General features: G+C 36.2%; 1 protein-coding gene across 1 annotated transcript in view; it reads right to left on the minus strand.

Moving 5' to 3' along the window:
* LOC122812080 (gamma-aminobutyric acid type B receptor subunit 1-like) overlaps positions 1 to 14,211 on the minus strand; it is a 4,315,174-nt gene that overhangs the window by 3,855,064 nt on the left and 445,899 nt on the right. The window contains exon 2 of the mRNA XM_044084348.1: positions 7,835 to 7,903. The gene's annotated coding sequence lies outside the window, so the exon portion shown is untranslated. The remainder of the gene's footprint in view (positions 1 to 7,834; positions 7,904 to 14,211) is intronic.

Raw genomic sequence — 14,211 nt, forward strand, 5'->3', positions numbered from 1 at the left:
GTCTTGCCATGACGTTAGATGTGCTACAAAAAGTGGGTTTATACAGCCAGCAAACAGTCCATCTCCTCCCCTGCTGTGACTAACAGTGCAAAGGTAACAAAGAAAGCTTACTAGTAAGTCTAACATTAGCCTCAGAAAAGGATTGTTTTCATAACTGCATTCTGACCTACCTGTCCCACCTTCTCACCAAGCTGATGCTACAATTAAAATTATTCATAACAAACCTTATTAAAGACAGTGTTGACCTCTTTCTAATGGATGGGTTATATTAATTAAATTTCTGAATTATCAAATAGAGCATACTGCTTACATGGAGACATACCTTTTTGGGGCCCCAAAGTGTACAGTTTGTATAGGTTTATGAACAAAAAGAAGGGTTAAGGTGAGTATCTAATATTTACATCAAAAGCAAAATGTTAAAACTTTAGAGAAATGTCTACATCAGTTCCCCTTCAGGTTAATGGACAACATGTTCTTCAGCATTATTAGCTATTCTGCTATTGTTGAAATCAAGGAATTAGTTCCGTATCTAACTACAGATCTAATTATGTGAAGTGGTCATCGATGGCTTTAATAAGGTTTCTCTGCATATAACACAGACTGCAGTTAAATTTTCAAGCACGTTTCCAACATAAAATCCTTTCATCAGAATGCATTAATACAACTTATAAATAATAAGCTTAGATACTTAATTTAGTGCCACCTTCCAGAATATGTGACTTAAGCAAATCTCGTCATTAACATATATTACCTGTGCTCTATTTATAAAACAAATTATAGGCTAATGAACTGTAGCTCAGGGTCTTAATATGTGAGTATTACATTATGTTCAGTTCTTTTGTGGGCAGAAGGAAACTCAAGCAGACTAAATCACTTTTTCTATAAGACAGAAACCCAGTCATGTGTCCTGTCCAAAAATGGAAGATTAAAAACAGACCCAAACAGTACCATATCTGCCTCAGACAGAATGTTGAATGAAAATCTCAGGGTAAGGGATCTAAAAGATATGTAGTCACAGTCTTTATTCATCTTTACAAAGTATTTGATTTCATTGATTATTCCTTCAGGACTAAATAGCAGGAAAAAATATGTGCTCTGTCAGATGCCAAAATATAACAGTTGTTTTATGTTATTGATTCAGATTCGTGCAACTGCACAGAAGTACTAAAACCACAAAAAAGATTACATTTCTTTTGAACATGGCATAAATTTATTTTGTCTAGAATGTTGACACTAAAGTGTCAGATATTTGCCATAGTTCAAACATCATTTCTGAATCTGAGGAATACTGCCATGATAAAATCCTGCTGTAAGCATTCTTATAATATTTATACATGCCTACACCTTTAAATTAAATTAGATCAATACGTTCAAGCTTGCTTGTAGAAATTCTGGATCAGTGGAAAATTTAGAATGTTATAGCATAGAACTAGTCAAATTAAAGTCCAGTTTGATTTTGCTCCTTACTGTGTATTTCATGCCATTTCTTCTATGTATGTAAAACAAGAAAACTCCGAATTTGCACCCACGGACATGCATGTGCTATGAAAAACAAGAATATGACTAAAGTACTTTACAGGCAAACTACATGAATGAGCTGAAAACAAATCATTTGTGTTTTACGTCTTAGACTATGCACCAAAAGTCATCAGAGGGGTGAAAAAGAAGGAGTCCTTGATGATAAAGAGTATGAGTTGCAAACTGTTTTGGAAGCATGAACATCCCTGGGATTTAAATGCAAGCATGAATTTTAAGGTATTTTCTAAACCACAGACCACTTTGTTAATACAGGTTGGTGCAAAGGGCATTGTGACTTAGTTTCTTACTTTTTTCATTCTTTGGTATGTTTTGTTAACTTCCAGTATTTTAAATCATATACCCTAGCTTTTACAACCATGCTTCTATGCATTTTATTATATAACACTTGTAAAACCTGATTTTAATAACTCTGAAGTGTGCTGAAAGCACTTACTACTGATTACTGAAGTATCTTGTTCCTCCACTTGCTTTTGCAGTTTCTTCTTCACTGGACGTTCTGCTTTGTGCTTCCTTGTTTATCAGTGTGGACAAATTTGTGACGCATGGTTAATTTTCCATTCAGCTTTTCCATTTGCCGAATGCTCTGTCATTTTGACTCAATGTCCCACTGCATCAATTTTTAGGAATTACACAAAAGACACATGCATTTAAACAGTCCCTTCCATTCATATAAGGTATGTATCGCTGTAGGCATCCTTTAAGTGTTAGTTCTGCACACTGAATAAATTACATAAAACTGTCAGGTATTGTTCTTACTATCATAAAAATATATCATATTTAAACAACTTTTTGCTGATTTATTGTGCATGTATTAATTTCCACAGTTAAAAACATAGTATGGTCTTTATAACCAAATGGTTTTGGAGAGATTCCAAAAAATGTATACAGCTTAGTACATGAAGTATGACTGGCAATACTTTTGGCTAGGGTGCAGTTAACATGTTTGATTCTGAAATAAGCTCTACGTTGACAGCAAATGTGATTTTCTCAGAAGATAGATATACTGTAATGAAATGAATGGCATAATTTCACCATCCCTTTTCCCAATTCAATTTCCAAGTAATATAAGAAGTACAAGGTCGCAGAAGACACAACTGCAGACCAACGAGTACATCCTATGTTTCTGAAACACCCGAATGTTATTCAGTGATATAAAATGTTTTATAATAAAAACATATCACAGGAAATGCACTACTCGTCATGGGCAGTCTGATGATGTGGAAAGGCTGACACTAGGCAGGCTGGTTTAGACCCCAGTTTTCTGACCATTAACAGAAAAAGACAGACCAATCAATGACATCAGTATAATTCAGTAATTGCACATTTGCCTAGTACTGTTGAGGAATCCAATTATCTATTTGTGTGTTTTTGAATACTTTTATTATTTATTCAATAGTTCATTCAATAATGGATGACAAAAAGAATAGGTGATGAGAATAATTTAGTACTTCCTTATACATTCAGCAACATTACTTATAAAGGATGCCATACATTCTAACTTGACCATTACTGATATACTGTTAGTACTGAAATTGTCCAGAAGTTTTCAGTTTTTCCAAAAGGACAAGTGAAAGTCAACACATGCACAGAGTTTAAATGAATGCATGTCAGTGCCACTGAAGCAGAAATGCATACACATGCACTGAGTTTAAACAAACACATGTCAGTGACACTGAAGCAGAAATGCACACACATGCAGAGTTTAAACGAATGCATGTCTGTGTCACTGAAGCAGAAATACACACACATGCACACTGAGTTTAAACGAATGCATGTCAGTGCCACTGAAGCAGAAATGCACACACATGCACCGAATTTAAATGAATGCATGTCAGCGCCACTGAAGCAGAAATGCACACACATACACTGAGTTTAATTGAATGCATGTCAGTGCCACTGAAGCAGAAATGCAGTTTCTTTGTACATTTTTAATGAGTGATATTTGGAAAAATAGTGAACTAACATTGATGAAGGAAGAAGATAACTAATTCTGGATTCACTGCACCCTAGGATGAAAGAGTAAGGTCCTCAATTGCCAGCAAATAAAACATCATTCTTTACATAGCGTATTGGAAAAAAAGAACAACTCCTGTTACTTTAAATACGTATCCATAATAACAAAAATTTATGAAGTCTAGCTACTGTGGGACCTGGTTTCTGCATTTCATCCTGGATATTCCCACAGGTGTAATGCAGGACTACTAGCAAACACCTCCAGTGTTCTTCACATGTGTACTAAATTCTGAATGCCAAAGCAATGCTCAGCCAGCACATAAACCTTTCACAAAAGTGTTTCATAGTACCAATAACAGGATGATAATCATATAATTGTGATAACAGCATCAACCAGTCCTTAAGGACGTTAAAGCATACCCTTTCATGATATGTCACTGCTGTCATGAATGCTAGAATCAGGCACGCACTGAATATTCGAGAGAGATAATGATGGCGGGAGAGAGCACTGCAGGGATCCTGGTATGCAATCTTTGGTCTGTGAATGTTGGAACCACCAAAAAAAAAAAAAAAAAACAGAGAATGTAATTTCAGAACATTTCGTGCTATGAACCCCATTATATATGCATGACTGTTCCTGACGTTGGCTGAGACAATCAGTATTATAACGGAACAATAAAGATTTCAGGGCAGTATAGGACTATTATTTGTGCGAGAAAAGAAGGTTTCAATTTGCAAGGGAGAAGATCTTGAAATTAACTGCATGGCAGTTTGTATACAGAGTCTGTAAAATAGCACATATGACTAAGGATAAAAGCTGCTGAAGGGTTGATTCGTGTAGTCCACTGTATGATTCCATTAGCCTACATTTGCCTGTTGTGTGACTCTGGGCAGGTCATTTGATCAAGCAGTACTCGGTGGGGTGGGGCTTCAAGTCAGAAATGAGCTGGGATCCTCAATGGTTTGCTGCACCTCCAGTACCGTCTATGAACTTAAAAATGAAAATAGCACCTAGTGCACAAGGACATATTCACACACACAATAAGTAAACAATAAATCCGTTTACTGGGAATACTTTTAAAGCATTTCATATGTAAACAGTGCATACAGTAAACATAGTAGCAGGGCAATATATGGTAGAGAAAGTATGTGATGGAACTTAAACTGGCTAGCGGGTCAAAAGGGGCACAGCAAGAAAGTGTTACATGTAACATTATGTATACATGTGGAATACATAAAAGAGCCAAAAGTTGGGCAAGAGATATAAAAAAAGGAAAGGACGTATAAAGAGTTGCATGTGATACCAAAATATGTACAGTGAAAAATGAAAAGTTTTTAGCTATCTTTTATACACACTGAACATGGTTTGGAATACCTAGTCAGACACAGAGAACCATTTGAGGAGTAAAGCCATATCTGGCCACAAATGACCTCTATACTATATGGCTTCACATACTATTAAGGTTATATTAACAATGTGCATGTTAAACGCACAGTTTATATGGAAGAAACATTACAGGTATGCTCTTCCAATTTCCTTGTCGCAAAACCTGAGACAGTAATTTGATTTTTAGTGAATTAAGTGCAGGTGTGGCACACCTCTTGAAGATATTCTCACTTTCCCATTTGCATATTATATATTATGTGAGGAACTACATAAGCCTTCTTTTAGAAACGGTTATATTGTAAGCAATGTCAACAAACTATTGATACAGCCAGATAAAACCAAAAACCACTGAAAAAAATCTGCTCCACAGAATGGAGAGATACAAATAATAAATTAATACATTCATTCTTTTATTATATAAGAACTTCTTCAGAATTCTTCATCTGTCTAGGAATACTCCTTATTTTCTCCAAAATAATTATTTTCAAATGTTTATAATGTAATTGTTTTGTTTCTGTTCTGACAAAAAATATTATACAGACAAATTCCAAATATCTAAACACCTTGCAAGCTTCCCTTTGTTCCTTAAACTACAAAAGCCACAGGACACACTCTGAATATAACCTATGACATATGACCAGCTAGCTCAGCATATACACTTGCTTTGTAGATGAGTTATTGTTCTAGGAATTGTACTCTGTTCTCAGTTAGCTTGTAATCATCCTGATCTGAAATGAACTATTCAGTTTCATAACTGGAACAGAGTGTAGTCCAATTTGTAAACATCAGAGGTTTAACTATGTGCATGTCAAAGACAACTTAGCTCTACTTTTCTAAGCCCATGAGACTTAGATTTGAAAAAGTTGGGAAGTAGACCACAGTTTATATATATGTTTCAGGCTGCTTCCTTTAGTTTTGTCCACTGCAACTTTATAACATTAGAACACGTTTGAAAACACCACTTAATGTTTTTTTGAACATTCTGAAGCATGGGGTTTACATAATTACATAACAAATGTGCACTACACGAGACGTAATGACCAAAGGTACTTTATTGTCTTCATCTGTAAACCCGATATGCACAGGTGTGCTGGTACTTTTTATTCTTTATTTTATTTCTTTTTTCAGTGGTCATCTATTGCACAACTAAATTTCCAGGACCATCTCAAACTTATCAAATGTGTATTACTTCTCAGGGTATTTGCAGGACAGCTGGAGAACTTATCATAAATCTGACCAAGGCAACAATATATTTTCATGGTTCAATTTCTATTCCTAGCCTGTTGTAAATCGTCCTGTACTGAGATCACTTTGCCTTCATAAATCACTAACTGCAATTAATTTTTAACAAGAAAACTTAGCAGCAGAAGCAGCAACATGATGAGGGGTATAATGAATTTAAATAGCCTGACTTTTGCCTCAGGACTCTGTAGTTAGTGTTCTATGTTGCAAGTCTGGCCTATTTAATAAGTAATCGGTGTATTATAAAAACAGACATATGTCCATCTCTAATCTTTGAAATTTTGAGATATTTTTTAAACAGCACTTTAAGCTTCTGGAGTTTGTCAATGACCTCTGTTACTTCTTTTCAAAAGAAATCAGTTTACATTTAGTGTCTGATTACTTCATCTTGTGTACCTTCATTTCTTATTTCAGTGGCATAGTGCATGAAGTTATCATAAACACTATGCATTTGAGAAATTCTATTTATTTCTAAAACTAATCCTCAGGTAGTGAAGATGCCATCATCCAATGTCACTGGTCCTTCCATTAATGCCACAGCTTAAGGCTCAAAGCAAAGTAAAGCAAGATTAGCATTTTGCTATCCCCTACCTGAATCCACAAGGAAAAAAGGGTCAAGGAAGCTCCAATTACATCCTGGCCTCTATAGGCAAGATACCATAATACACACTGACCCTTCTAGCTTATATACCAATCTTTGACTCTTCTTCAGTCTAACCAAGATACTCTCCAAAAATAAAAAAATTTCTCCCTTGCCAAGTCCCAATGTTAAAAATGCAGAATTACGTAGGAATAAGGGAACACATTCATTCATTGTTTGACTACTCGCTTAGTACAGCTCAGGGTCATGGGAGAGCCAGAATCTATCACTACACAGTGGGCACAAGCCATAAAAAATAATCCTGAGTAGGGACCCACTCCATCACAGCTGCAAGAATTTCTTCAAAGGAAAATATTCCAAGAACGGAAGATCAGGAGTCATACATATCTAATAGTAGCTCATATCACTAGAAGTAACTTGGAGAATAGAATTTATTACGGTATAACAACTTGTTGGAGAGCAAGAAAAGCATAGCTATATTCTGTATTATGTGGTCAGTTATGCAATGATAGTATTTCTCACAGTGTCTATATAGATGGCGACTCCTAAGCAGATGATTTTATGGAATACTTTAAACAAAATCTACATTTTTTTCTAATTTAAAATGTTAGATGTAACCCACAGTATCGCATTCAGAAGTATAATGTTTAACTGTCCTACTTAAACTTCTCAAAAAGATTTTAACTTTTGACCTCAGGAGCAAAGAGGCAATGCAAAATAAAATAAATATTTTCATTAGTTGTGGTATGTCAGATACAACTAATGCTATTTCAAATGGAACACAAGAAGCATTTATTAGACTTTTGAAGATAAAATAATGTAAACCTTTCTATTTAAATAAAGGAAGTGTATATTAAAGTCAACAAATTAGCTAAATTCAGAATCTAATTAATTAAAATAATGAAAAAAAATAGGAGATCATACAGAGTCAATCTATTAGAAAGCTGTGGTAGAAACAAAGAATCAGGAAGAACATAGTTGTATTTTAAGAAATTAATCTTATAGTTCTTATCAGTGAATTAAAATAACAGACTAATGAAACATAGCACATTTGAAATAACCTAGAAAAACATTACTGAGACATTTAAAAAAAAAATCTATATCTGACTTACCCTGCCTGGAATTCATGAACAGTGTTTTGCAGACAGGAGGAGCCTAGATACACCACAGTATATAATGAGCTGCAAGAAAATGGAAACAAGGGTTAGCAGTGGATGTGGCACTGTGGAGAGTGTTGAACATGACACAAATTTTGTACTATGCTAAAGAAACATGGTTCTCGAAGACAAACCTTACTTGCCTTACTTGCTTAATGTTAGATCAATTCTGCTGGCTAGCATAACATCTGTATACTATGATTCCAATGTCACATGTAGGTCTGGAACAGTACAGTGTGTGGAAAGGACACTGACCAGCATAAGGAATTGGTGGATTGATAAGGTATTTCATCTGTTGCCAGGAGAGTTTTGGGATAAGTTCATTGCAGGAGGGGTATACAGAACCCTGATCCTGTGCAGAGGTAAGCAAGGTACTGCAAATACTAACAGTGTGCTCTGGGAAGAGACTATCCCCACATTGTATTTAATGTCTTTTTTCACATTCTTTAATTAAATGCGTTTCAGAAGCAGAAAAATATGTTTTTGGTTGTCCCCAGTATGTTAAAACACCCCTATTACCCACAACATTTATTGTAACTGCCATGTGCTTTAACTTTTTGTTTTCAAACTTTAAACTAGCCACATAATCCCAACCTTCAATCTACAGTCCTCTTCTTTTATATTTTATAAATCAACAGTCTCACATTTCTCTTTAAAATGTTTTCCAAATATTTTTCTGTATCAGTTGTAAACTAGTCAGTGATGTTATCCCATAACCATTCCATGGAAAAAAAAATGTCCAAAAGCTTTGTCATCCCTTTCCCACTTTCACAAATAATGTCCCCAAAAGTGTATCTTCCCAAAACAATACTTTTATCTGTCTGTCTCTCTCTCTTTGTACCCAACAGTTTGATTGCATTGTCCCATAAGTCATATCTATTTAATACTTTAACTGTTTTTGCTTATAGTTTTAATGTGCACATTATTTTCTCACTTGTCTTTTTACTTTCTTCTATATTCCCACTTCCCATTTCTGTACTCACATATGTCCTTTTCCCTCTCTCAGTTTCCTTTACACTCTGTTTCTTCTGGTTTCATCTCCTTTCCTAATTTTATCCATTATATCACCCCACAATATTCCCTGGCTGCCCTTCAGTTCTTCCTCCTGCAGTATGTGCCAGAGAATTCTATCCTGCAACCCTATGAAATGGAGGGCTGTAAACTGAATTTCCTCCTCTTCCTTAGTTTTTTCTCCTCTGCTTCAACGCCACTTACATTATTTTCAAAAAGGTTTCTTTGAAACGCATCTTCTGAATTCTCCATGCTCCACTCCTCTCTTTCTGCTTCTACTGTCCCTTCCGCCATGTCAACACCTGCCATGTTCTTCTCCTTCCAGCTGCCACTGTGCTAGGAATGGGAGAAGTGCATTCCTGTCATAGGGGAAGTTCATCAATGCCCTGGCCAAATTTTACCAAGTAGTATAAATGTCACCTCAAGTCTACCCTCAAAACCTCAAAAGAGGTCACTAGCCTTGTGGGACTAACCTGGTCAACAAAGGATAAAGAAATAAAATACAAATTTGTCCTCTGACTTCCTCATGCAATTTGACTTAAATTACTGGTTGTTTTAATTTTTGTGAATTTTCTTATTACTGATTAAGGTGTTTTTGCTTCCTTTAAAAAGTCTTTACTTTAATCTCTTGTCACTGAGAATGGATTCTTTAAATGACCATGTCATTAATGATTTGCTGAAGCATAAGTGTATTGCTCAGTGTATTGCATGCTGTGTATATATAAAGGTAACATAACAAAACAAGAGGATTATGCTCCTGATGTCAAAAGCTGGATGATATGAAACAGTTATTGATAGCAAATCTAGACTGTTGAGGATGAATGTATTTGTGCAACTGGCACAGCAAGAAAAACTGTTGATTCGTGTATTAATGACTCAACTGATGAAGTGCATAATATCTGACAAAGTGAAAAGGGAACATATTTAGGAGTGTAAGTACCCTTTGCCAGTAAAAATCTGCCAATCTATATTAAACATGATACCACTGATAACTTCGGAATTCTGGATACAAGTATGCAGCAATCTGAGGATTCAGAGGATGTACAAGAAAATATAAAAAAAGAAAGAATGTAAAGAGAAGTTTATAAACAAATAACTAGGAATAGAAATAAAAAAATGTAAACAGCACTAAGAGAAAATATACTAAACAGAAGGATGCTACCTTAATATGTAATACTCAAATTATAGGGGAAATGAATAACATTGTTCAATCACAAAACATTTAGTCAAAAGAAACTGACATCATTATTCTACCAGAAAAGGTAAGAAAATGCAGGTAAAAAGCAGGATAAAAGGAAGAAACATATACCCAGCATGGAAGGACTAAAGAACATTACTGTAAGTAAAAAGATGAGAACGACTGAAATTGACAACATGGTTCTTGCTATGGAAGTATACAGACAGCTAGATGAAAACTTAATGCTTATGATTATTTTATAACAACTAAAACAGAACACACTGCTGAATTAGTGGTGGGAAATATTTCGGATCCTGTCAGAAATAAAACACTAGTAAATGGGGATTCAGTTATTAAAGGGATTGATGCTCACATCTGCAAAGAAGATAATGAAAACATGAGACAGTGGTGTGCTTGGCAGGATCAAAATACTAGGGGGGAGTGGGGGTTAAGGCTGTCTAAATGTAAGGCAGTATAAAGCTGCCGTATTCATGTGGGATTAAATGATACAAGTTTTAATGACCTACTGAGTGTTAGTAGGGAACTCATATCCCTTTTGTAAAGGTGATACAAAATAGTTTTCACAAATCACATACAGAAAGAAGAGTCAAGTCAGCATGAATGAAAAGATTTTGGGGTAAATATATATATATATTTAGACAGAGTGGAGTGCACTTGTCAAGATAAGGGAAAATAATTTTGTAGCAGATATATTACAATATTGACTAACACAAGACGGGATATTTGCCAGATCAGAAAAATAAAAGTTTATGGACAACAAAATTTGATTTATCTCAACTAATTATTAATAGAAATAGCATTAAAATATTTTTATTGGAACATTTGCTGTGTTAACACAAGACTGATGATATTTTTGTTTATGAATAATGGTTAAAGAAGAATGATTAGAAACCAGTTTTCTCAGGGTATAAATGGTTTATCTGTAACAGATATTCTACCAAAAATCAGCTTGTTATGTTTTGCAGTGTTGTGATTATAGTAAATTTAATGATTACACCAATACTGTAAATTGTCTAACCATGATATTACAGATAACCCTGGAAAAGATTACAATAATTGTTGTGTATAAACCAAGTATAAGTCAACTGCTCATGACCTAAAGGAATTCATACACTGATTACATGAAACACAGGATGGAAAAATCATAATAGATGGGAATGTAAATTTACCAAAACAGTCCAGAATACTATGGACTCTGCAACATTAGTAAGGAAATTATTTACAACATACATTCAGAAACAATAATTGTTGCGGACTGTAAACAAACCTACCAGGAAAAAGAACATACTGGATATTATTTGGTTTTCTTAAGGATGATCATTTCTTCAAATCAAGTTTTATCACCTGTGATATATAGTGATCATGGCGTTATATGGGTTAAACTACTGCAAGATAATTCTGGCAAACTGAAATCTAATCCAATGCACAGAAGATTACTAACAGACTATATGAATGCAAAACTGACATTATTTAAAACTAATTGGATTCAGTGGAAAGACTGCAGAAGGAATATGGCAAGTTTTGAAAGAAAATTTGCTAGAATGCAAATAAATAAAAAGTTCAATACTAGCATCTAGACAAAGTCAGGAGGATACTATTTCATAACAGCAAGAGTCTTAAGATGAGAAAGGCTGAAATATAACTTTGAAAACTGAAATGTGCTGGACAGACAAAATAAAGGGGGGAATTCAATAAACCCTACATATTTTTTTTTTTTTTGCGTGCATCATGGTGCAATGCATACAGGAGCATGAACAATTTGAGATTCAGTAAGCCTTGCTCAGTGGTGGGAAAGATCCGTGTAATGCAAATTCCTGCATAAGCAGGCGAATTGTATGCAAATTAGGCAGTGGAAGTGATCTAACAACCAGAAAGCCATTTGTGCAGACTTTCTGTCTGTGTTCGTAGTGTATGTAGAAAATGTTCCCGTACAGGTGTCTACACAGACAGTAGGGGTGAAAATGTCAACAAATATGGCCATAACTCCCCTGATAAGGGTATATCACAAGGAGTATTGGGGAGAAATGCATTGTGGGGTGTGGAAAAATGCACAAGGAAATCAATAATCATTTTTTAATAGATCTGCACTTGTTGCTAAGCGTCATGGTGCAAATGTGCTTAATGCAACAAAAAATTGATAAAAAATAATTGATAAATTAAATTTAAACCCCTATGTCACTAGATGGGTTGAAAACTGGCTCAAGGACAGAACCCACACGGTTAGAATTGCTGGAACCATGTCAGACTCCAAACCAGTTACAAGTGGCGTCCCACAAGGCTCAGTCCTGGGACCTCTCTTGTTCGTTATATATTTCTCGGAGGTACAGGCCAACACGGAAGGACTGTGGCTGACCAAGTTTGCAGATGACTGCAATCTGGGTGCCATAATCGACACTCTAGCCGACACAAGCATCCTCCAAAAGGGCCTCATAGAAACAGACAACTGGTAACAGAGCCATGGCCTCAAGCTAAATGCCAAAAAGTGTATAGTCATCCCCTTTGACATAAACAAAGTGCCCACAAATTACCACATAGGTGGTAATCCATTTAGTACAGAAGAAGTAATTAGGGACCTGGGGACCCAAGTTGGTAGCAGTCTCTCATTTGACAACCACGTGGCCAAAGTGGTTAGAAAAACATTTTATATAGCACACCTAATCATGAAGGGATTCACATCTAGATCAGGGGAGGTCATCGTGCCTCTTTACTCATCCCTCATCAGGCCCATAATTGAGTACAATGCCCCTTTTGGGATGTACATTACCAGACACCTGCAGCAACTGGAAAGACCCCAAAAGTACCTCACCAAGAGGATCAAAGGGCTCAAACAGATGCCATATGCTGCCCGGTTAAAGAAACTCCAGCTCTACTCAGTGGCATACCGCCTGCTCAGAGGCGATCTGTGCCTGACATATAAAGCCATGCCCAACCCGGAATTAATGGACATGCTGCACCTCAAAAAATCCAAATCCCATCAAGCTATGTGCTCGAGAGACTTGAACCTCAGCACTGAAATAAATAGGACATGCTGGAGGGACAGATTCATAACCCAGAGGCTCCCTTCACTCTGGAATAAAATCCCAGTCCAGGTTAGGCAGAGACCCTCATTGACTCTCTTCAAGAAGAATCTTGATGAGTGGATGGGAGATCGTAGGTTTACCCCGGGTATCACTTCTGTGTTACTGTTAGACAGAGGCACAGTATACTAACCTCGAAAAATGGCATAGCAAAATTAATTTAAAATGGGTGGCGAAAGCCAAACACACTCTAGCTAGGCTTATAAATGCCCTAGGGCAGATAGCCTAGTATGAACCTATGAACCTATGAAATGTACGTCACAGAAATTTACTGTAGGACTTTGGATCAGGTCTGTATAATGGTGCAATTTTGCAGTTGCCTGGCCTGCACAGGTACGATCCCTGTAGTTTCCAGGCTGTCAGCATGAATATATCTGCAAATTAGGTGAATTTGTTGATCTGCTAAAATGAGCAACCGTGTCCACAGATCCCTTTCATGTAGGCTACTACACAGTGTTGACATTCCCACTGAATGTGGATAACAGCAGGGGATAGTTGTCATTTTTACTTTAAGCAGATTCTGTGCAAGCTGCACATGTTTGCATGGTGTGCCGTGCAGCTAAGTGTGTTCACGTGATCGACCCCCCAAGGCACAGTGGTGATGAAGGAAACTATCAATTAAAACCAGAAATACTGAATTGAGAATAATTACTTTTGTATGCTAAGCTACATGACCCACAGAGTCATGGTGTGCAAATAACTAGGGCTTTAAATCATGTTCATTTTTTTCTAAGCAGCTGACATGCATCCAAGTTAGCCAATCCCACATGGTCGACCTACAACACAACTGTATACATTCTGGTTTTCCCTGAATACTCAAACCAGTGGAGTACAGACTTTGGAATTTTAAACTGAATAATGTTAGGGGATGCTGAAGCTATTTAACATCTGCATGTGCTAGAGGCCGAAGTCAATGCTGCTGGTGCTGATGGCCATAGGCCTAGGCCAAGAAGGAGAAGAATGTTCAGGCCCAGGGTAACCTACCAGGAGCTACATGAGCTGGAGATTGTAGAGCGTTACAGGGTACACAGGGACATACTACAACA

The sequence above is a fragment of the Protopterus annectens genome, chromosome 9.part0 (genome assembly GCF_019279795.1).
Source record: "Protopterus annectens isolate FY-2018-M chromosome 9.part0, PAN1.0, whole genome shotgun sequence".
NCBI lineage: Eukaryota > Metazoa > Chordata > Ceratodontiformes > Protopteridae > Protopterus > Protopterus annectens.